We start from the raw sequence: 24,900 nt of genomic DNA on the forward strand, positions 1-24,900 counted from the left end.
GACATCCTAAGGAAAAGTAAGACATCCTGGAATCAAATCAGGATAGTTCTGCATTAGAAGAGTCATATTTTGCTGTCAGAGTGACTGGCTGGGCTTCGGAAGGAAATTTGGGGAATGTTACATCCTGCAGAGGGGAAAAACCATTCTGTTTTTTATTTTTTTAAAAAAATAATTTTTATTAACCGGCCAATCAAATCAAATTAAATCACATCACATAAGTTCTGAATTACAAAGCCGAATTTTAAATTTTGTTTTAAATGGTTTTGGGAAAAACCATTCTGAAGTGCATATGTTAAACATTTTGAATAATTGTTGTTACAGATAATTGTCAGATAGGGTGATGGGAGTTCTTTTAATATATTTTTCTATACTTTTCTATTCTTTTAGTTATTTTTCCTCTTTTTTATTTCTTTCTCTTTTTTATATAATCGTGTTTTGTAAGTATCATGAGTATTCTATTTTATATTTTCTTTCTCTTCTTCCTTTTTTATATATTAGGGTTGCCATGTGTCCTCTTTTTCCAGAACATGCCCTCTTTTTTCAGGGGTAAAATTTCTGACTATACTTTCTGGATAAGACATAGACATAACCTGTGGTTGAATACTTGCTTTCTTCTTTCTTCTCTTCTTCTGCCCCCCTCAGCAATTATCACAGCTTCTATAGCCTACATATAGTAGGGGTATTTAAAATGAGAGTTGTCATAGCATCCTCTTTTTTGCTCTTCAACATATGGCAACCCCATATATTGTTTTTTATTATCTTTTTATAAATGAGTTTGGATTTTAGTACTCAATATATTAAAAACCTTCAATAAAATTGTTTTTAAAAAGGAAATATATATACTGTATTGCAATGCAGTCCTATACATGTTTACCCAGAGTTATTATCTCCTGTGTTCAATGGGTCTTCCTCTCAGAAAAGTCTTCCTTAGGTTGCAGACTTATTCTGTAAAATTAATGCATAGCAAAAGAATGCACGTTATAAAGTTGTAAATATATACTCTTCCTTCCAGGCTTCTCACTGCAAATGTGTCACATTGGGAAGGGAGTGAGCTTGGAAGGAGAAGTTTTGTACTGTCAGACACAGCCCTGGGGTCAAATTCACAGAGCTATCTATGGCAGAAGCACATCTGATGCTGAGACAGGGAAAGCAGAACAGAAAGTCCTTCAGAAGGTCATCCTAACACTCTTGCCATTTATTTCCAGAGCAATCCTAAAGTGATGGTGGCAGTGGGGGAAATGCATAGTAGAAAAATCTGCTCTTCTAATCCCTGCTTGCTTGTGCTGGCCAAGCCAGAAGGTAGAATTGACATATTTTCAATCTCCTGTCATTTGGCCTTTTGTATGTGCATTCCTTCAATTAATGGGAGGAAACTAAAGAGCAGCCGGTTTTTGTTTCTTGCTTCTGCTTTTTCCAGGTGTATATCAAGACCAAGAGCATTCCTGATCCACCCCTCCATGTTGATCATAAGATCTATTGTGACTAATAATATGACCCTAGTTTACACTCATGCCTTTGTGTCTTGCCTGCTTATCTCCTTTTTCCTCGTGCAAAAAGCTATTTGCTACATCAGCCCTTTTGCAACCTGGTGCCTAAATCTTGCTGGACTACAACTCTCACCAGCCCCAGATAGCATGGCCAAGGGCTGAGGGGTGGTGGGATTTTTAGCCCAAAATATCTGGAGGGCACCAGGTTGGGGAAGACTGTCCTAACTGAGAGGGGGAAGCATAGAGTCTTTTTTTTCTTTTTTGCAAATGCAAAACTAAAACAAATGGAAGGGATCTAAATATCTTTCCTCCTAAGACTTCCTGGCTCCATTTAATCATTTAATCCATTGCAGGCCAGTGAGATGTATTCCAAAGTCAAAAAGCATTGGTGGGCATTTATAGCTGTTGTTCACTGAAGTCTTGTGTTTTGTCCCAAAAGGACTCCCCTCCCCTTTACTTTATCCTTCTCAGTCTTCCACATCAGCGCACTGAAGATTAATGGCTTGGGCAAAGCTCTCTGGCTGCCAGTGGTTCCAAACAGGCCCTGTCTGAAATGACCGTATTTCCTCCTATCTTTCCAAAGTGCAATACAGGAGTCAGGTCAAGCCCTCATTTCCCTCAGAAGAGTCAGCAAGTCAAAGTTAATTAAGATAACAAAGAGCAAAAAGCAACAATAATTAAAATTTGGCATTGCCTTCTGAGATGTGCAAAAAGGAAAAGAAGAAAAGGGGAAAGATTCTAATACTTAGGCCTGGTGATGGCACAGAAGGGATGCCATCAACCCTGAACATCCCCTGCAAAATCTTTTGTGCAGTTCCAGTACATTTTCATCAAGTTTGGGTAAGGGGTTTCTGATTGCAGTAAGTTGTTGTTTGCATTGTGTAGGTTGATCTACACGTGGGGTATGTGCAACAAGCCCTCACAGCAGTGGCAGAGCATTTCTCGCTTGCACCCAGCATGGGCAAGTGCGTACACAATGGCACACACAAGGCACACCATGGGGGCAGGGGGGGTGCACGGCCAGAGCTACCCCTGCCCACTGCTCCAAAGTGGGTTGCATGCCCCTGGCACCCTCCAAGTGGGGGGGGGGGGTGGCTGAGAAGGACGCAACAGCTCATGGCACCTCCCTGCAAGCAAGGGCCAGGATGCATGCCTATTGCATCTTTCTCAGCCGCTCTCCAGCTGGAGAGCACTGAGAAGGAGGCCACAGCTCACGATGGGGCAGGGCACCATTATGTACCCCCCCCATAAACTGTGCCCAGAGCAATGGCCCCTCAAACACACACACACACACACACACACACACACACACACACACACACTTGCCTCACACCAATGAATTTAATATTAAAATCTTTCTTTTCCCTAACTCACAACAATAGCCTTCATAAATGTACCACATCATGGACTTTGTGGTCTCAATGATGCATAAATAGTCATTCTTGTGTGCTGTGCTGAAGACCACTCACTGCACCAATTAACAAGATTTTGGCGCATTTCCTGGAATAAAAAATTACTGCAACATAAATATACATTATTAAAATGAATCCAAAGAATTTGCAGTCAAAAGAATAGGGTAGCTCCTAAAAACAAGTATCTTTGGTGTCAAGGGCCAGCTGATCCATGCAGATCAGCTGAAGGGTGTTATTTCTGCCTTGTCACTCATCAAATAATTGATATAATGACTAGGAAATGAGTGGTTTTCATCTTCGTTGAGCTGCTGGGCTGGGCAGAGAGGTTTAAGCATCTACCCCCAGTGTTATATTTACTTTACTCCTCCCTTCCCTCCCTTCTTTTTTACCACTGCTCTCAGAAGTGTTGCTTTTTTTGGAGGGGCATTGGAAAATATTTGCTTGGAGTGCCAGATCAAACACTAAGACTGGGAGTTGGTCACCCCTTCAGCTGAAGACTGAACAAAGTTTGTCCAACGTTTTGTGACTTTGAAGCTTTCCTATTAATTTGAAATAGGTATGGGCTGGTTGTGACAACACAGTAATGCAAGAACTGGCACATCCTAGAGCTTAGCACCAGGGCTAAGCTTTTGGCATTGACCAACACTTTCCTAACCTTAGCCCAGATGGGGAACCTAAAGCCAGGGGCCTAAAGCCTTATAGCCCTCCAGGTTCGTCTATCTGGTCATACACCTACTCTCACTGCACTCTCACTGGACTACACCTACAAACCAAGGATACCTCTTATCAGCCCTGCTCTCTGCCCTCTTTTGAGTGCTTTTGCCTAGCTGAAATGTGTCCTTCAACTGGATGCCTTTTGCTTGCCTGTGTGCAGGATGGGAAGATGTATAGATGTACACATCAACAGATGTAAAGTAAGGAATTACTGGGTGAGATCATATGGTCAGAAATATTCAAAGCGGAGGGAGTCCATGACAGATTAGAGTTTCTTAAAGCCCCTACATTTGTGTGTCTTGTGCATCTGGTCCTACCTACTGTTGGAATGTGGCTCCTATGGGGTTCCTTGTGTAGGAATGTGGTCCTCGGGCTGAAAAAAAAAGGACTCTGTCCACCCCTGGCTTAAATCAAATAAAACTTCTCCATCTGGACCTACCAGCACAGCCCTATTCTATCACTCTGACCTTCTACCTGTTGGTGGTGACCAGGGGCATAGCTAGCTGCTCTGACACCTGGTGCGGTGGGGGCGGGGTGATCCACCCATGGGGGTGCCACAGTGATCCGTTTCGGGCAGCGTAAGGCCTGAGCCACTGCATCACTCCCAGGAGAGATTAGTGGCCCAGGCGCAGTGCAGGCCAGGCCCCGCAATATGTGCCGCTCCCCCCCACGGGTGTGCCATTTTGTCACCCCCTGAAGGATGACATCTGGGGCAGCCCACCCCCCTTCCTATGCCCCTTGTTGTGTCTTCCTGCCTTTTCTTCCTGTAGCCAAAATTGTCTCCTTAATCCCCATCAGAAGCCGCTCCTGACAAATGCTCCAGATTAATTCTTCTCTTTCCCACTCCCTTTTTCAGAAACTTTTAATTAGGACCTGATACTGTGCCATTATTAGTATTTGTTATTAAGTGTTAATATCTTGTTCGCTTTCTGGCTCTAATGCGCCCATGCTCCATCTCCCTTCTTTCCCCTCTTCCTGGGCTTTGTTTTAATTGTTATATTTTTTCATCAGTGATCAGCCGAGCTTCCCTAATGATCTCAACTCATTTAAAGGGGTTTATAACTCCAATACAGAACTCCAATAAAAAAGAAGCAACAGTCTTGCTGGGGATCCCCTAAGGGGATTCAGCATCTACAAAGACAATAAACTAATTTACTACTTGCTGGCTTTTCTTATCCCTTCCCCACCTCCTACGGCCTATTATATTATTTTGTGCAAAAATCCAAATCCTACTAGAAAGGGGTGCAGAAGACCCACAAACTTTATTGCCTACTCTGTGCCATGAAGATCAAGATGAAGTCTGAAGCCTGATTCTTTATTATAGGAGGCCATATCCCACAAAGAGAAACCACATTCAGATATGAATCATAGCTCAGTGGGATGGGATGGGTCTTATACACAGAGGGCTGTATCCAATTCAGGGCTAAGATGAAATCACTTGGTTTGCTGACAACATGTTTAATGCCAGTGGAAGGCTGTTGCAGGTTGGTGGTAACTTTGGGCTCATCCACAGCCACCTTTGACCCTGCTCTTTCCAGGCACAGATTCATATTTTAAGGCTTCTTGTATGAGCGCTCTTTTTTTTCCTGCAGAGCTTTCACCATGAAAATCCACCCTTTAAAGCTGGTTTGGCAGAAGCAGCTTAGTCATGCTGGCCACATGACCTGGAAGCTGTCTGCAGACAAACGACGGCTCGCTCGGCCAGTAAAGCGAGATGAGCACTGCAACCCCAGAGTTGGTCACGACTGGACCTAATGGTCAGGGGTCCCTTTACTTTTTTTTAAAGCTGAAGCACAACAGATGGATGAGCCTGTTGTTGTGCAATATATGACACAATCTGGTGTGCAAGAGTTTCCTCTAGGTAGGCTATTGCATCAGATTCCCCTACTGTGCAACATTTAAGCTAACCCTTCGGCTAGTGCAATAGCCCTTGTATTAGCAGACACAGAAAGTTGCATACAGCCCAGAACTTCCTGGGTGTTTTCCCTGGCATAGACGCCAACTCCCTGGGGCCCTGGGTGCCACCTCCCTGATGGGGCGATCACAGCTTCAGAGAAGGGCATTCAGGATAGAGCTAAGCAGCTGGGGTGGGACAGGGACCGGCATGTTCTAGCTCTGAAACATGTGTAAGCTGCTTGCAGGGATGAGGAAACTGGCAATTTTGCAGCTGGAAAAGCAGGTGAGGCAGAGGCTGTTGGAGCGAAGGGATGGAGGAAGCTTGCACTAACATTGCCAGAGTCTCCTTCCCCTGCTCTCCCCATTCCTGGCTCCCAGAAAGCACAGACGAGGACAGACTCCAGTCTGAGCAGTGAAAAAGAAACACCTTCCGTTTGTGCACTTGAGAGCTTGCTCGTTTTCTGCAAATAGCACCACAAACCAGAAGTTATGGGCAGTTTTATCCAGTCCTGCTTCCCACCTCCAGCACCCTCTCATAGAGCGCCCAGTCACCCCCATGGTGATAGGGCGCATGCAGGCATTTATGTGACATGACATCATGATATCATGTAATGTGGTGCACACGCATGCTGGGCACCCAGATTCTGGGGCTTAAGTCAGCGCCCCTGATCCTTGGCATCTCTAGTCAGAAGGTGATGGGAAATATTTCTGTCCACCTGAGCCCCTGGAACGTCATAGCCACAGTAGACAATTTTGGACTAGAGGTACAGGTAGGCTGAAATGATATAAAGCAGCTTCCTATGCAAGATAAATATAAGAAGCCCCAAAATATCAGAACAGTGCAAGGGATGGTTTGAGCAGTTAATCCCATTCAAACTTATTTATTGATAATAAATATCTATAAAAAAATGATAACTGGCTTTTTGGTTTCAAACGAATTATCCAATTGTTTCAATGTCTCAAGTGTCTCAGAATCTGAAAAAGCTGCCAGTCCAAACAAATTTATTAGAAGATGTTGTAGCTGCAGATATTGCCACTGGGTTGTACCAGGTAGGTGATATTTTTCTCTTGAAGCAGCATACATATAAAATTCATCTTCCTCATCTATCAGTTGGTCCAAAGTCATAGCTGTCAACTTTTCCCTTTTCTTGCAAGGAATCCTATTTGGAATAAGGGAATTTCCCTTTAAAAAAGGGAAACGTTAACAGCTATGTCCAAAGTCAATACCCCTGCCTCCATCCATTTTTTCCATGTTACTATCTTTCACCCAATTTTTAAAAATAGGATCTCCCTACATAGTGAGTTTAGCATGTGAAAATGGATCAGATTTATTTTTATTAAACAATATACTCCATATCCTTCTAACAGACTTGTTTCAAGAGTCACCTGAATTTTCAAGTATTTTGATCCTAATATTCTCCAGCCAACACAATGGCCGACATTGATGACAAACTCCAGCATCACCTGAGCTCTGTGAATGCAGCTTTCTCCAACTGAAATGCAGAGTGTTTGAGGACTGGCACATTTGCAGGGAAATTGAAATGCTTGATTACAAACCTATTGTACTACCAACCTTACTGTACGCTTGTGGAACATGGACCACTTATAAACACCATCTCCAACTCCTTGAATGATTCCACAATGGCGTCTCTGAAAAATTCTACAAATCATTTGGGAAGACAGGTGAACTAACACCTGTGTACTGGAAGAAGCAAAGATCATCAATGTCAAAGCAAAAATTCTTCAACATCAAATTCGTTGGACTGGTCATGTTTGGATGTCTGGTTATGGTCTTCCAAAGTAACTACTCTATTCCAAACTTAAAAATGGAAAACACAATGCTGGTGGTCAACAAAAGAGGTTTAAAGACTCTCTCAAGACAAATCTAAGAAAAATGTTGGTTAAACGTCAGCAACTGGGAAACTCTGGCCTGTGAGCACTCCAGTTGGAGAACAGCCTTTACCAAAGGTGTTATGGACTTTGAAGACGCTGTAACTCAGGACAAAAGGGAGAAACATGCTAAGAGGAAGGCACGTTTGGCAAACCCTCACTGTGATCAACTCCCACCCAGAAACCTATGTCCTCACTGTGGAACATGTGGATCCAGAATCATAGCTTTCAACTTACAGATTTAAAAATAAGGGACCAGCAGCCTCAAAAATAAGGGATCAGAAGCCAAAATAAGGGATTTTGCGGGCACAGGTATGTTCAACCTCTGAGCCCCTCTGAGCCAAAGGCAGAAAGCCCAGCCAGCAGCCAAACAAAGCCTCAAGCCTCAAGGAAAACCACCGTCACCTCTTCTCTGGGAAGCACTGAGCAAAGGCGAGTCCCCAGGCAACGCAGCTGATTTGATCAGCACAAGGCATGCAAGCTCCATGCCTTGGAGAGCCAGTGTGGGGTAGTGGTTAAGAGTGGTGGACTCGTAATCTGGGGAACCGGGTTCACATCTCTGCTCCTCCACATGCAGCTGCTGGGTGACCTTGGGCTAGTCACACTTCTCTGAAGTCTCTCAGCCCCACTCACCTCACAGAGTGTTTGTTGTGGGGGAGGAAGGGAAAGGAGAATGTTAGCCGCTTTGAGACTCCTTCGGGTAGTGATAAAGCGGGATATCAAATCCAAACTCTTCTTCCACCCCCCCAGTCGTTCTTAGACTTCTTATTGGGTGAGCAACGCAGCCAAGCAGCACAGTTGGAGCCTCCCTCCTCCCTGGCCGGCAGGGAGGGAGGGAGAGGAGCTGCTTCCTTTGAAACCCGGGAAATTTAAGGGACATCATCAATAAGGGACAGCAGCTGGACATGGCGCTGGGATAAGGGACTGTCCTGCCAAATAAGGGACGCTTGACAGATATATCCAGAATTGGCATCCCCTGTCACTTATGGACTCACTGTTAAGACTGTGTTCATGGAAGACAATCTTTCTCGGCTACAAATGATCACCAAAGAAGAAGAAAAGTATATTCTAAAGTTGCTCAGGTCGGGAAGTTATGACCAATCACAGGTTTCAAATATTTGATACTTAACAATAAGTAGGCATGATGGTATATTTCTAAATCTGGAATTCCAAATTTCATTAATTTGCAATTGCATTTTCTGCAAGGATATTCTGGGTGTTATTGAACCCAAAGACATTTCCTAAACAAAGAGTTTATCTTTGGGAAATATGATAGTGGCTATCAAACCTTGAGATTCACAGGATTCTGTATTTTTCAATATTATCTAGAATCTGTGAGCTGTCATCAACACCAAATAGCAATTTGATGCTTTCTTGGTTACTGTTTCAGGCATTTTGTAGCAGAGTTGAAATCCCCATGATTCATATTATGTTCCCCTTTGTGAAAAGCCTCCTCTAATTGAGCAGACGGTGACCAATTTTGGGTGTGAGAAACTGCTCGGAGGAAATTAATTACCTGCTGGGCAAAATCTATTTCCGTTGGCATAAGTGCAAGTTGTGTTCTTGAGTGATGACCCAGCAGCGTATCAGAGGGCAGAGCTATAATTCACCTTGAGAGTCATTGTACAAAGAATATAGGGTAGCTATAATATGCTCACTCAGGACTAGCAACTGGGACACGTTGAAAAAGGCAATGAACTGGAAGTGATTTCCTTGTGAGTATTTGTAGAATTTGGGAGTGATTGCTTTTTGGCTTTCTTTAGTTTAGAACAGGGGTGAGGAATCGCAGACCCAGCGGCCAAATGCAGCCCCTTCAGACACTCTATCTTACCTTCATGACTCTAATCACGCCACACCCTTTTCCCATAAACACCCTTCTCAAATGTGTTCGTGAACTCTGATATTGCTTCTTGCCTGGATGGCAGATAGAGAAGGATGTTAGGGAGAAGGATGTGTGAGTGTGTGTATAACCTAGCTGACTGTACAAAGATAATAATCACATTTATTGCTCTACCCACCCACATTTGCATCTGGCCCTGCCCACCACTGGCATGTGGCCCCTGGCTTGAACAGGTTTCCCACTCAGGACTTAGGAAAGGACCTGGTTCCACCCTCCCAACCTGATAATTGGATCTGACTGGACAGCAAAGACTATAACAGGGTTTATTGCTTAAGCCATACTTTGAGCAAAAAGCATATTGATTAAAATGGATCTCTCAACACACCCAATTCACTATAACGAGGAATCTAAATACAGCTATTTCCCCCCTTTCCACAGAACAGAAGTGGATGAAATATGCAGGCACAGCGGTTTCTCCAGAGTGGATTTAAAACAGCCAAATTGTAGGTAGATTTACCCAAGGTTGTATTTTGTTTTGTTTTGGCGCAGGACATTTTAAACCTTTTCCCATTATTATTGTAATTTATATTATTGTACTAGTAGTGGTAGTAAAACAAAACAAAGGGAATGTCTACAATCTTCACTTTCTTTGAGAAATGGATGAAATTTGCAGGCATGGCTACCCCTAATGAGGGGAATGATGGTTGTAGTGGTTCTTCTCCAATAACACATTTTGGGACGGGTGCCATAAGAATAATAGAAAAGGGGAGTTAAAAAGGGCATGAATCCCCAGTAAACCCTGGGGAGGGGAAGATGCCACCCTTCCCCACCCAGGTACCTGTTACCTTAAGGATCATTGGTGTGGGTGGGCTTCTGCTCCTGCAACAGACTTCTCCCTGGGAGAGAGAGATCTCTCATTTGACTTGCATTGGGGAAGGCTAGTGTTAAGAGAAAATAATTCCTTGTTCTTAATAAATACTGAGGTAGGAGAAATGTTATCTTCCCCACAAATTATTCTGTTACCTCAAGAATAATGGGTGAGCAATGGCTTCTGCCACCCCTCGTGGATTTTGGGATATACAATAGGCTTACATGTGGAAAGGCATAGATCCAGATGAAAAATAACACAGTATTTAGTCCCGCTCCCAAATCACTGTAATTGGAGTGCCCTGGGAAAACAATATATTGCTGGTCAAAATGAAAGAATCCCCCAGCTCTCTGTTCTCTTTCATCTTGATTTCTGGGTGTTCCCACAGTCAGCTTGATTTTATTTCGCAGGGACAGGTTGTCTGTTTTCTGAATGGACTAGACTGACATGGAAGCTTAATTTGTGTCTGATCTGACTTAAGCCTTCTTGTTAATAATGCAGTCTGACTCAGATCTCCCCTACATCACCATGATTCATCTCATAATTTGGGCTATACATGGAGCTGATGCACACCCCTCATGTTCTGGTATTGGTCTATTGGATGAGGTCACCAGGTCTAATTCAGGTGAAACTTCATTTGTTTTCAACCTTAAGAACTGGCTATCTATCTTACCCTATCTTCACCCTTCATATTACGTTAGGTTATGGTGGGATTATTTGGCTATCCCTTGGATTTCTGATGACAAGTTACTTGCCCATCACAATCCATCCCTCAACTGAGGACCAGTCAATTCAGTGACATGATCTGAAGGCATTAAAAAGCAGTTCCTGAATGAGATATGTGCTGGAGACCTGTGTGGGCCAACTAGAGTTCCATAGAAGGGTGGGGGGGGGAATACAAATATAATGATTGATTTGATTTTTAGTTCCCCTCTTGAGTCTGCAGTGAAACCAGATTAGCATCACCGGCAAACAGCAGGGAATCATTGCATAAGTCCATGAAAATGACTGGAAGCTGTGAGGCAGCAGTGCATAGCATAGTGTTCCCCAGCAAATCCAGATCTAAACAATGACTCCTGTATGTCGGTATCGGTATCCTGCTCCTGGGCTTGGAGACAGCCCTTCAGTTGCTCAGATGTGGCTGTTTGCTATGGTTACATTATGCTGTGGGATTTATAATTCATGTGATCGGTCAATTAAATGGGGGAGGGTGCAGCAAAATCCTTCAAAAGGGCCATCTCTCAAATTTTATTCCCATGTCTCTTTCCAGCTTCTGAGTGTGTGCCAACTACAGCCTTGGGGTACCTAGTCTGAGGCATGCTTGCCATATGGGCCCCAAATTGACATATACATTCACAAAGTATTTCAGTTTAGTATTGGAAAGATATGCATGCTTTATAGAACTGCAGTCTCATCCACTATTTGGAACTATCCATCGGGCCCTGAAATGTGGATCATGTATGCCACAGAGGCAGCAAATTTATCCTTTTTATGTTGATGGACTCCATTTTCCGTCAACCTCAACCAGTACAGCCAATGGTAAAGGATAATGGGAGCTGCAGTCCTGAATTAAGGATCTGCACTCTTCACCCTGAATATGTATCAACATCAGCGGAAAAAGGAGACATATAAAGATACTGGCTCTTTTTTGTGAGACTTAAATTTAATAGTAATTCTAAACAGCATTTTATTGCACATTGGGTTTTTTTTATTTCATGTCCATCCACTTGTTCATTTTAGTTGTCCTTTTCTGAATCTTTTTAAACCTGACATATTTTATTTGAAGTAAGATAAATATAGATAAGATAGGTAAGATAAATATTTGTTCCTAATTGAAAATTTACTATTAAAACCCTTAGAGGATGAATGGAATATGAATTCCAGAGGAAGGAAACTCAGCCTGCAAAACAATCAAAATTCAACTGCCAGTAAATTCATATTTCAAGCTTCACCTCCCCAAATTTCAGTGGCATCTAGGGGTGTACAAATCTGTTTCAGATTTTCTACATTTCTCTTTTTTTTCATGCTTCAAGGTTCAGTTTGCCCCATTTTACATTAACAAATTCATTTTCTTTTTAAAATAATCTGCACAGAAGTCAGTACACCTTTTGCACATTTTAAAAAACATGATTATTAATTTATAAATCACCTTCATATTTGTCAAGGTTATTTACAAGCATACAATAAAAACAGCTAAAATAGCTGATGATCCTAATATTTGTCCTTTTGTATGCAATTTGGACAAATATATACATGCCTGCAAACATATTTCCCTAATGTGATGGAGCTATGTACATTCTGTTCATTAACATTTGCATTTTTCACATACCTTTTGGTTGAATACCTACATCACACATTTTGGAGATGAGTGAACTTTAGTTCACTTTATTGGTTCAGGAAGCACAATTTGGGAAGATTTGCATGAAAAATGTGACCTGAATGAATGACTCCTCCATATCAATATCTCTCCACAGCAAGGGACTAGGGATTTTTGCTCAAGCAACCAAGTTTCACTTATTTCTTTCAAGTGCTCCTTTTCACAGGAGAGGCCAGATCAGGAGTAGGCTGCCTGTAACATTTTCAAGCTTTTGAGACTCCGCATGGCGGCATTGCGCTGGAATTTCTGTCGTTTCTTTTCTCCACATTCAGCTGTCAGGGACAAACCGCTTGCATTTAAATGAGACAAGAAAAGCACCTCTTGCAAATAGGGCCATTTCATTTACCCATTATGAATGTTCCCCCCTCCCCACCTCCACTGATACCTCTTCACAAGGCCTGCTACACAAGCGAGAATGAATAGGCAAGTAAAACAGCAGAGACGCTAACTGTAACAGGGAGGAACTGGAAATAAGGTGATGGAAATTTCACGAAGAACGAAATGAAATAATATGTAATTTCCCTGGTCATAAAGGGTCTAACTGCTCTCATTATGAGCACATCAGAGAAGTCAAGGGAAAATAATGTCATTACATGTGAAGAAATGTGTAGTACTTTTACATATTGTTACATGCCACCCCAGTCTCCAAGCAGTGCAAGATTCCAGGGGCAACAAGTATGCTTATCAGGGTCTGTGTTTTCTTTTGGACAATGAGGCACAGTGGAGACTGTGGTGTCCTTGTGATATACAGTTTATTTACACATATATACAACCTGAGCCTAGGATGGAGAGGTTTTGCAGGATCACTTTCCAAGAGGTTTGTATTCCACTCTGCACTGCAGCCTTGCAATCCCACCAGCAAAAAGCCCTATTTTTCTCCTGTCAGTTTGCATCACACTGTTCCCCCCTAAGCATTAATTGTCTCTGCCTTTTCTAACTCCTGGAGAGGCCCCACCCTTTTGATGTGCTAATGGCCAATACCTCAAAAGAAATTAGGGTGACTCCATTACCTTTAAACTGATGTTGATTTACCAGGATTAAGAAGTGCCTAACACACAACTTAGGAAATTTGCCCAACATAATTAGCTTTCCCACATGCTAATTAAATTATTAGGAGCATCTAGTACATGGGTCAAATGCACAAATGGATAGCTTCGTAGAACATGAGACTCGTAATCACACGGTTGTGAGTTCGAACCTCATGTTGGGCAAAAAGATTTCTGCATTGCATGGGGTGAACTAGATGAGCTTCATGAACCTGTCCAATTCTACAGCTCTATGATTCTACCTTAAGTCAAACAGGCCTGACATCCAATTTTAACAGACAAGTGCTAATTAAATGCTAGTGTTTACTGAGCCCGGACATTTAGTACCCACAAACCTATAACAATATGTGTGTGTGTGTGTGTGTGTGTGTGTGTGTGTGTGTGTGTTGAGTATTCAATGATGGGGAGCCTTTTTGAGTGCAAAGTCTATGTTCCTTCCCGGGGTGTGTGTAACAGTGGTGGGTGATATCAGAGGCAAAGTGGGGAAAACTTCAGCTGGGATGGAGAACTGGAACCTTACCTCCCCTAGGCCCACAAGCCAACATTGACAGGTAAGTGTGGTTGCTCACTTGTCAATCACCTGGCACACTTATGATGTCAAGTGACAATTTCAATTGGGATCAATCTTTGCACCAACCAGCTGTTTGGCACTGAGAGTGAACCTTGTCAACTGCACTAGGTAATTCAGACCATCCCAGTGAGCCCTGCTAGCTGCACTGTCAGCAAGCCCTGCTTGTCCCAGAACAATCCAGAGCAGGCTTTAATTTCCTGATTGTTCTTTTTCAGTACCTGTCCCACAGCAGCTAGGCCTAAGGATATTGAAACCATGAACTTGAAAAACTTCCAGTTGCCTGTAGATAAAAGTGTGTGTGTGTGGGGGGGGGGGGTAAATCTAGAACTTTAACATAATTCTAAGGCAGAGAGAGAGTGAGAGAGAGAGATGGAAAAGAATGAATGAAAGAATGAAATAAATAGTAGGTTGTTCTCTGTATTCTTTAGCGGAATAACCTACAGGAGGTTTAAACAGCTTAGCATCAGTGGATGTCAGGAGTCCAGGTTCCCACTTGATAACACAATAAGCATAGTTAATAAAAAAGGATGATTTATTGTCAAAACAAACAGATAGCTTTGGACGGCTCTAACACAGCCTCCAACATCATCTATCAAGATGACCCTTCTGAAGACTTCTTCCGGTTTCTACAGAAGACAGAGAACTTCCATGTCTTACGTCTCTTGCCTTGTTTCCGGTCTAACAGCCTTCCCCTTAGCTGATTCTGAGGAGGGATTGGATCAGCTCCGCACTCCTCCCTTTCTGACAAACTACTTCTGTTTCTGTTCGTGCCGGTTTGAACTTCCCGAGAACTTTGGCTGGGTTCCAACCCACTCTCAGCTGTTCCCTTATCACCCAGCATTTCAAGGGGTGGGGGAGTTGGCACTAGCTGCTGTTCATCCTGCATCAAAGTTAACTCTCACCTGTTCCCGGCTGCTTTCTTCCATTGGCTGCAAACCTTCCCTGGGAGCTGGCTGCAAAACTTCACTGGGAGCTGGCTCATTCCTGACACTGGAGGAGATGGTTTAAGCTGCTACTGGGACTAAGGGATAGTTATGGTTAATTTGATTCCCAGAGGCTAAGTCCTTGTTAGAAACAAGCAAAACTAGGTGGTGCAATATACTCACTATTTCTCTTAGCAGGGAGTCAATATTGTGTGTCCTAGTGGCTACCCAACAAAAGTATTTTGCCAGAAGATTTACAGAGCACATATCTGAGGAGATAGGCTCAATGAGTGGTAATCTTATTCTGTGATGAAAAGCAACTTCAATCTTAAACATTGGCTCATTGTTAGCAGCAAGTAATGAAACTATATATGTCATTGGGGCAATAAAGACCAGTTCATTCTTCTGGACTGTTTTGAGAGACAAAAAATAATCAACTTGACTTTGTTCAGAGTGGTTCAGAAGGTAAATCAATTAAAGAGCTGGGTCTCTTTCTACCTCTCATGTGCTGGACTCAGTAAGGTCATAACACCTATATAGGCTGCCAAACATGCCATGTACAAGCTTCTTCTCCAGTCATGGGATTGCTGTCAGCCATGCTCCCCAAATGTGCCACTAATTGCATCATTACTACTCTGCTCCAGATTGCTAACAGATGCTCTTGATAAACTTCAGAGCCAATGAAGTGTTTAAGGAAATGAAGCAAAGATATTTAAAGGGGTGTGGTTGCTTGCAGTGATCTGAAATACTTGACAAAGTCCTTGAAATGGCCCTGTGGTTGTGAGATAAAGGTTGATGAAGCCACAGTACAGGAAAGTAGGAGGTTGCGCAATAAAACTGAAAAGTCACCCCCCCCCCCACTTTCATAGAACCACTCCTCTCCCATGAAAAGGGCCCATTTTGGAAATTTTTGAAGTGGGAAAAAATGTTCCTTGTGGGTTTAGAAGCCAGAATTATGGGACATCTTTGGGAAAAGAAAAGGCTAAGGAGTAAACCCTAAACCCTCCACAAATCTGGAATGCCAAAGGCAGTTGAATGGCATCTTGCACCTCTTCTTCCAGCAACTCCTGCAGCCAGTAGCAGAACAACATGCTGCAGTCCCCGGAGTGGAGAACAGATGTGTGTGGCTGGCTGGCGTGAGTCCTGAGGGGCGGGGTGGGTCGCCCGAGGGGATGCAGTGCACGGCTTGGGGTTGCGCTTCCCAGGGGGGCGGCCACAGTAGCACCCTCCCCCCTAAAGGTACCCGGTGCGGCGCGCTCCCCCCCCTTCGTATGCCAGTGCCTGCAGCCATGTTGGTGCCAAATGTACTGCTTTCTTTTCCTTTTGACAACATCAGTAAGGCCAAGAGGAGGACTTTGTTGTCTGGGCAGCCCAGGACCTCCAAACACGCTGCCTAGGGCAGCAGTTGTGAGTTATAAGCTCAACCTGATTGGTGTAAAGTCCTGACAGCTACAGCAGGTGTTGTAAGTTTGAATTTGACTTCACCCTCAAAGGCGCACTCTTCTATTGTCTCCTGAGACAGACAGATGTCAACAATAAGGCACAGCAGATCTCCTCATTGAGAATGGCTCAATGAGAGCAAATGCTATGTTACTGTTCCAGAATGAAAGACTATTAAACCAGATGGACCCTTCAATGTTTTCATTCATTGTAGAAAAAATGGAGATTCCTAGTGAACAATGGGAATGTTTCCACATGCTCAACATGGTAGACTTTCTCAGACTGTGTGGCAGCCACAGCTTTCAGGCCCTCTGTATGGGGTTGTCACCCCACCCCACATTGCAAGAAGGCCATAACAATGTGAGTAGTCTTGGCTATTTCTCTCCCATTCTGCATCCTGTTTCTCACCATTGCTGCAAACCCCAATTCTGAGTCAGACAGCAACTTCACGGCTGAAAAGCAAATGACAGTGCTATTAGCTATCCAGTAGAGAAAAGAGATTAGGTGTGGAGTGCCCCCCCTCCTTTTTCTGCGCTCAGAATGGCTTGGAGGCCAAGGAGAAAATGGATCAACCAAGATGCGGGGGGGGGGGCATGTGGTTGAGGACAGAAAGGCAATGTGTAATGGAATGGAAAGAAAAAGAGGTGAGAAAATGAAATGGAAAAATAGAGATGTACGGCACAGGAGAATTTCACTGAAATGAGGTTCTCATCAAATCCACTATGGGCTTAAAATGGGGTGGGGGGTTCCCTACTGAAATCATAACAGGATTCTGTGATGCTGCTATGTTTTGAGTGCCTATTTCTCCTCCTGTCCTTACTCCTCTTCCGGATTAGATTACCCTTTGTGAAAGTCCCCCGAAGTTTTGATTGCTTCCTTTAATGGAGAAATCAGATTCATACATATATTCTCTGACCCAAAGTTGTTGCTGTTGTTTTGTTTTTTTAAAAAAAGAAAAGTCAAGTTTGAAAATTTACAGCATGGCAAGCACCATGCTAACAACCCAGAAACTTCAATCCTTGTGATTCCAGAGGCGCAGCCAAGTTCGGCTCCCCATCTGTAAAGATAATAGGTGCTGCAGCACCTTTGAGATTAACCAGCACATGCTTTTTATAGGCAACAGCTCACTCGAGACAGTGGCAGTGAAGCCAAGTTCTCAAGGTGAGAATTAAAGAGGAGGAAGTGTAGGGGGTGCCATTCCAAAGGAGAAGTGCCCAAGCTTGCCTCTACAGGCTTCTATGAAAGACTGTACATCTTTTGAATGAATTACTGCAATGGGTGGGAATTCGCACAGTTAATTGTCAACTTATTTATTTGGAGGTGGGGTGGGTTAGGTAAATTTTCCTAAACCAGATGGTGTAAGATAGCATCCTTGTTGTTTGGAGGATTTTTTATGGAGGGAAAGTAGCAATTTAAAATGGAAGGTATGTGGATCAATGACAAATCATCTTTGTTGTAGGAAGAAGGTCCCAAGATCAGTCCCCAAGCATCTCCAAGTAGGTCTGGGAAAGTAGCATTTGGGACTTTTTAGTTTACAGAAAATACGAGTTAGAGGGGGCATGGTAAGGGGGGAGAGGCTACATGAAAGTTTTTCTCCCTCTCTCGTAACACAGGAACTCAGGGACATTCAGTGAAGCTGAATGTTGGCAGACAGCTTCTTCTGTCCCTGCATTCCTATGTGCTCTACATGGAACAGCACTTGGAGGAATCTCTTTAACCCTGGAAATTATAGAGCCTAAACTTTGCAAAAAGCAAACATTAGGTTCCCCCAACATTGCTTGAAAGCAGCTTTCTCTTCCCCTCTGCTCACAACACAGTCTCAAAAGACCATTTGAATCATAGCATCTGTTCGTTCTCCTGCCCCTTGGCCTTCTTTCCACAAATTGCCTCTCTCATAATACTATAATCCACTGGGGCCATTCAAAGAAGCTACGTGTTGCTAGATTCAGGACAAACAAAGGGAAGCCCTTCACATAGCTGAACTGTGGAACTTGCTCCCACAGGAGGCAATGATGACCACCAAGGTGGATGGCTTTAAAAGAGTATTGGACAGATTCATGGAGGAGAAGTCCAACAATGGCCAATAATGATCACTCTGATTTGCCTCCAGGGTCAGAGTCAGCAATGTTTCTGTATATCAGTTGCTCTAACCCACAAGAAGGAAGAGTGACGTTGCACTCAGGTCCTGCTTGCAGGTGGCCACTGTGAGAACAGTCTGTTTGACTAGCTTGGCCATTGTCTCATCCACCATGTTGTTCTTATGTCCTCTGTTTGGAACTCTGGAAACTGCTGCTGGTTCTCTGACTCAGCTCCCTGTCTTTGTGTAGTCTACCTGTACTGGAAAAAAATGATATTCCCTGTCTTCCGTTCTTATCTCTTCTTTTCGTTTCCCTAAATCATTTCTTCTATTTCCACCCCAAGCTTCATGCAGGATGCTTGATAACTGTGATTTCTGTTTGCTGCCTGGCTGAGGTCATGGAACTTTCTTCATTTTCTGTTCTATTGCAAAAACAGCCTCTGCATACAAGAAGCTCCATTAGTAAATATTGATGCACGACAGGTTTTGGGTGTGCATAGATTACCCGGATGTGTCAAGCCACAGGAATGACAGATAGCCCACTGAGTTGTGAGATCTCATCTTAATGCAAGGAAGAAAAGTCAGTGGATGCAACTGGGGCAAGGGGGTGGAATATATGATGGCAGGTCCCATCACCAAATCCTAAGTCACCAAACTGGAAAAGAAAGCAAGGTGGAGATTCTCCACTTGAATATATCAAGGGTCTTTCTAGCATGTAGACTGAGAGGGAAGAAGCAGGAAGAGAGGGAGAACACCAGCCCAAGGTCACTCAGCAAGGGCCAGACCTGATATCGGTAGAGTCTGCCCTGCCAACTTGAATCTGCTTTCAGCTGGTCTCCACATCTGTCTACCTTCTAGGGTTGCCACCTGTCCTGTACAATATAGGATTGTCCAGTATTCCAATTTAAAATGCTAGTCCCATATTGATACAGTTTTGTCCTGTATTTCAGGTCTTCTCTCTCCCTCTCTGCCAAGTTAGGGAACCTCTCCAAATACATGTGTTTGAAAGGGTATGTGAAAGGTCATGTATTTAAGCTCTAGGTAGCCAAGCACAGACAGATTTACAAGTGTGTGTGTGTGAGAGAGGGGCGGGTTGCAGTAGATTGTAATGGGTTGCTTTGAAGTCACTTCAGCACCAGATGAAAAAATAAATTGCCACTCAACCACATGGCCTGGCCTGGTCCTGGCCTGTATTTTACCAGAACAAAGGTGGCAACCCTATTTATAACCCTTTCCAGTAAGTGTCACTGCTTGTCACTTTTCTCCTTCTTAGACTCCGCATGACCTTTGTAGAATACATCGCCGGGGTGGCTGGCTGGGTGGGACTAAACCAGAATTAGTTGGCTGTGCCTGTCTTTGGCTCTCAATCCATCTCCTGTTGTGTGTCCTTGCCTTCTGCCCAACCAGTCTGAATGGGCACCAGGAACCACTGACTGATACAATGGGACTGTCATTCACATGCCTATCCCATTTGTGTATGCAGCATAAAGCGGGGGTCTTAACATATTGTTCCCAGAGTTGGCAAAGAAGAGGAGGAGGAGGAGGAGGAGGGAATGAGAATAGTAATACAAGTGTATGAAGAAAAGACAAATGAAAAAGCCGGTTACCAAAGTGCCCTGACTGATCTCTGCTTCATAATTGAAAGATTGGGGTATTAAAGGGACACAGTAGGCCTGTAGGAATGGTAAGATCATTTGTGCAAATGGTAATTTCATATCCATAAGCCTAATGTGCTTGGACCTGACATGACTTATAGTAAATTTCTCCTCCCAGGGGGCTTCATGCCAGTTTGATGCAATGCTTGGAAATCAGAGAGTAGTGGAGTAGCTCGAGATGTTTCTGTTCACTCTTTCCGTCATTCTCTCTGCTGATGGGCGAAAACCCGGTCTGATTACGACAGATTTGAAGGAATTAAATGGAAGAGTCATGCAGTAGAGGGAGGGAGGGAGGAGAGAACCATTTCAGTTCCAGGAAAAGCTTTTTTGCTTGCTGCTACTTACCACCAAACATCACAAATCTTCTTGGTAAATAAAGACATGTTGCTTCATCTCAACACGTGCCTGTTGCTGAAGTGCTAATCCCCTGGAAAGTATGTTCCCAATATTCTTCATGCATAGGAATGTGGGGGGGGGGGATTTGATTCAGATTGTATTTATAGGTGAACCTACGTACTTTGCAGTTTCTGGAGCAATACAAGACCTGAAACTCAGCCATCCTGCCAAATTTGCCATGCAGTTTTCCGGCCAAATAATGTGTATACAGTGGTACCTCGGGTTACATATGCTTCAGGTTACAGACACTTCAGGTTACAGACTCTGCTAACCCAGAAATAGTACCTCAGGTTAAGAACTTTGCTTCAGGATGAGAACAGAAATCACGAGGCAGCAGCAGGAGGCCCCATTAGCTAAAGTGGTACCTCAGGATAAGAACAGTTCCAAGTTAAGAACAGACCTCCAGAATGAATTAAGTTCTTAACCCGAGGTACCACTGTAAAACCATATGTGCCAGGGTGAAGTGGAGAACTGAACTTAAGGTTGGAAAAACAAGAAACCAAAAGAAACCAACATGGACAGATTGGCCATCACTTCTTCTACCTTATGGATGCACTACTCAGCTTCCTGATCTTTTGAACTTCTAACACAAGCCATTTCAGGGCCTAAAATTGCAAGCAGGCAATGTCTAAGACCTGTCAATCCCACCCCCACCCCCAATGTGCAATGGAAAGATTTTGTTTCAGGAGGTATTCTTTCTGAATCTTACTTTGAAAATAACAATAAACATTATTTACTTGGTTAAACTATGGGATCTGTTCCTATAAGAAGTAGTGAAGGCCAGTAACATGGATGGCCTTAAAAGAGGAATAGACCACCCTGCTCTTCCTCCCAATCATGTCACTCCAGTCTGATGAAACTAAACAACAGGGGAATGGACACTTGGCTTCATCTCTAAATCTAGCAGTGCAGAAATGGCTCCCCAGATGATAGTCAGCAATGAGGTTACCAGCTGGAGTATTATTTCCCCACAACACCCACACCTTTACTATTCTCTGCCAAGCCTGTCACCTCACGCTTCTACTGCTAATTAAATGAACTAGAGTCCAAACAGGTTAACAGCTAGGAAACAACCTGCATTTTTCTTTACTTATGTTTCATTCTGCCATACACGTTCCATGCTTAGTTACCTCGCTTCTTTCCACATGATCTACTCCCTCTTCCTTGTTCATCCAGACATTAGAGAAGGATGCCTTCAGAAGGAGGAGAGGGGAGTGAGTACTATTTAGGAATGCTTGAGGAATTCAATTTCTGTGAATTCCAGTGCAATATGACCTTCATCTACACCTCTCGGACTAATGTGCGCATCAGAATATAATTAGTCTTTTGATTTCATACATCTCCAAATTTTGTGATACACTTCTTGATTAAAACTATCCACAAAAGTGCATTTAAAAAGGCATGTTGTTAGGGTTAGATATTTTTAGAAATGCATACATTGAGATAAACTTTAGGAATATATATTTTGTGATAAAATGTATGTATTTAAATATGATGTTTGTTTAGTTTTTAAAAAAATGCAGATTAATGCAGAAATGGGACAGGATGGAGTTAAGAATGGCAACATGAAACACTGGCACGGGACAGAAATAAACTGATCCATCCATTCCTATGAGTAGGAAGAAGACCCACTCATCCATAGTCTTGTACCAACAAATCATTCCCTCTTCTTATCAGCACTGAAGCTGGGAGTGTTGTTGGTTAGTTTTTAAGCAGCAGCTGGAAAACCATCTGTCATGTATGATCTAGATGAGATTCCTGCATTGCAGGGGGTTGGAGTAGAGGACCCCCAGGGTCCCTTCCAACTCTAAAATTTTATGATTCAGTGTAGCCAAAACAGCACCACTCAAGCACAAAAAAGAGGCAGTCTTTGGGACAGGGGTAGACCACATGGCTGAGAAAAGTACAAAAATATTTAGGGAAACTTGTTGGGAAACTGTGTACGTGACACAGTGCAGTTAAGGTTTGGCAGGTAGCCAGAAGGTCATGTGAAGGAGTAAGTCTGCCTGGTGATAACAAAGACATGGAAACAGCTCCCTGATTGGTCAAGCTCTCTCAAGGGAGTGATAATTAATGGCCTACTAACTGGAATGTTCAGTAGTTCAGTGTTCTGAGTTCAGAGGTTCAGAGTTCTGTGTGTCAGTGTAGGAGTTGTGAGTCGTGTATGAGAGAGCTAGCAAAAGATCCGTGTTCTGTTCCTGTAAATAGTCCACTGTATATAATAAACACCTAGCTACAAGTTCCTGGTTCCTGCTTCGTCTATCCTGTCTGCAGCCAAGTCGCCAATTGCTTCCGTGTATTCTGCGTGTACTCTGCCAGGTCTGGCTAAGGTCCTGCAACTAGTCAGAAAGTTGCGAAACACCAATTGGTTTTACCAATAAAACTCACACCATTCCTAGTCTTGACCTTGTTGCAGACACTGAATCCTCAAAGACAAACCAGACACTCCATAGCTTGAATACCTTGAGGAATGGATGGAGTCTAGTGGGAACCAGCGCCATTAAAAGTTTGCACTTATCTGAATTTTGTGATGCATTTTTCCAACCAATGTTTACGAAAATGCAAATATTAGGGGAAGGTGTGCATGAAAATGAAGATATTAGTGAAAATAACATAAAAGTTTATTATATTAAGAGAAATTGTTTGCAAAAAATGTGCACCTTAGTCTTATAAAAAGGTGTTCATTAAAATAAATCAACACTAAAATGCTAATAAGTTTTCATGAGACCTTTTTTTAAGAATGCAAATTTCTACAAACTTTGGAGACCTGAATTTAAGCTTGAAAAAAAGAAAAGTTCAGAGAACAGAAATGGGCAGATCCTTCTATCCCTACCTGAAAATCCCATACTGCCTGCAGCTGCAGCTGGGGCGTGGTCTAGGAGACTACAGCTTATTAGGTGTTGCCTCTTGAGCCTTCTGGTTGCTGAAAACAACACAGGTCTCTGGCTCTTTGTTTTCCCTCCTTGGTGTGGTGTATCTAGCTGAACTCCTTGTGAAGTTCACCTTGAACTGTTTCCTGACCAGCTTCTGGATCTTCTTTGGAACTAAATTGATTCCCTGCATTGGAGCTTAGTTCGTTTGGGCTCTGCTGCATGTGAAACCCTGTCTGTGTTGGTGAGTACTCTTGTGAGAGACTTCTACCTTGTTGGAGTGGGGCCCACTGGCACTTACTGGAGCATGACAACTCATAAGTTTTGGTGGGATGGAACTGAAATATCCCAACAGAACTGCCTATTGAGGCCCATGGGGGTGGGTTCAAAAATTGGGAATGGAATAGTGGGACTGGAATTCTAAACAGCAAAACTCCATGTTGCAACCTATTTTAGAACCTATTGCATACTTCAGGATCTGCTCTTGATAGTAAACAACAAAATCAAAATAAACCAGAATTCGCTCCCTGCACTAAAATTAATCCATTTCAGTTCCCAAACTCTCTTCAAAGCTTCCTTTTTTTAAAAAAAATGCTGAGACATTATGATCCACTCAAAGCTCACTGCCTCTTTTTCTAAATCCCCTCTGTCATGGAAAGGAGTAATGGGAGAAGCTATATTTAAGGGTCTTTAGAGGAAAAAGACTCAGCCACTTTAGGAGTACAGTTGTCTGCCAGATAGTGACCTTTCAAATCCTTCACTTCCATTTCACATTCCTCTTTTCAGCACTTCCCAAATTGCTTCTGATTTGGGGACCGGGTTTATGAAATGTGAACAGAAACTTCTTTAAGGAGCGGTGAAAGGCAGGCTGAGGCATTCCCAGTGAAGGCTCATTCACTGGGGCAAACGGGGCACTGTACCACCAAATGCGGGATGCGGGTGGTGCTGTGGGTTAAACCACAGAGCCTAGGACTTGCTGATCAGAAGGTCGCGGTTTGAATCCCCGCAATGGGGTGAGCTCCCATTGCTTGGTCCCAGCTCCTGCCAACCTACCAGTTCGAAAGCACGTCAAAGTGCATGTAGATAAATAGGTACCACTCTGGTGGGAAGGTAAACGACATTTCTGTGTGCTGCTCTGGTTCACCAGAAGCGGCTTAGTCATGCTGGCCACATGACCCGGAAGCTGGCTCCCTCGGCCAATAAAGCGAGATGAGCGCCGCAACCCCAGAGTCGGCCATGACTGGACCTAATGGTCAGGGGTCCCTTTACCTTTTACCACCAAATGCAATCTCCCCTCAACTGACTCCCACTTCCCTGCTTTCTTACCTACAACCTGTTCAGGAAGTGGGGTGGCACTGCCTGTTAGCATCCACCTCCTGAGTCTCCTGCTACCTGTCATTGCCTCTAGCTCAACCTCTCCCTGGCTTCCTTGATTTTT

The 24,900-nt window shown here is 43.4% G+C and overlaps 2 long non-coding RNA genes across 2 annotated transcripts; both read right to left on the minus strand.

Annotated features, from left to right (window-relative positions):
• Positions 1-872: 872 nt before the first annotated feature.
• On the minus strand, positions 873-7,134 carry LOC308579116. Its single transcript, XR_014004299.1, has 3 exons — positions 7,083-7,134; positions 2,885-2,987; positions 873-945 (listed from the first exon to the last, which is right to left on the minus strand). It is a non-coding gene; the product is annotated as an uncharacterized lncRNA (long non-coding RNA).
• Positions 7,135-16,650: 9,516 nt separating this feature from the next.
• LOC308578931 lies at positions 16,651-21,785 on the minus strand. The gene is made up of 2 exons (XR_014004220.1): positions 21,723-21,785; positions 16,651-16,916 (listed from the first exon to the last, which is right to left on the minus strand). It is a non-coding gene; the product is annotated as an uncharacterized lncRNA (long non-coding RNA).
• Positions 21,786-24,900: the final 3,115 nt, after the last annotated feature.

The sequence above is a fragment of the Podarcis bocagei genome (assembly GCF_964188305.1).
Source record: "Podarcis bocagei genome assembly, chromosome: Z".
NCBI classification, from domain to species: domain Eukaryota; kingdom Metazoa; phylum Chordata; class Lepidosauria; order Squamata; family Lacertidae; genus Podarcis; species Podarcis bocagei.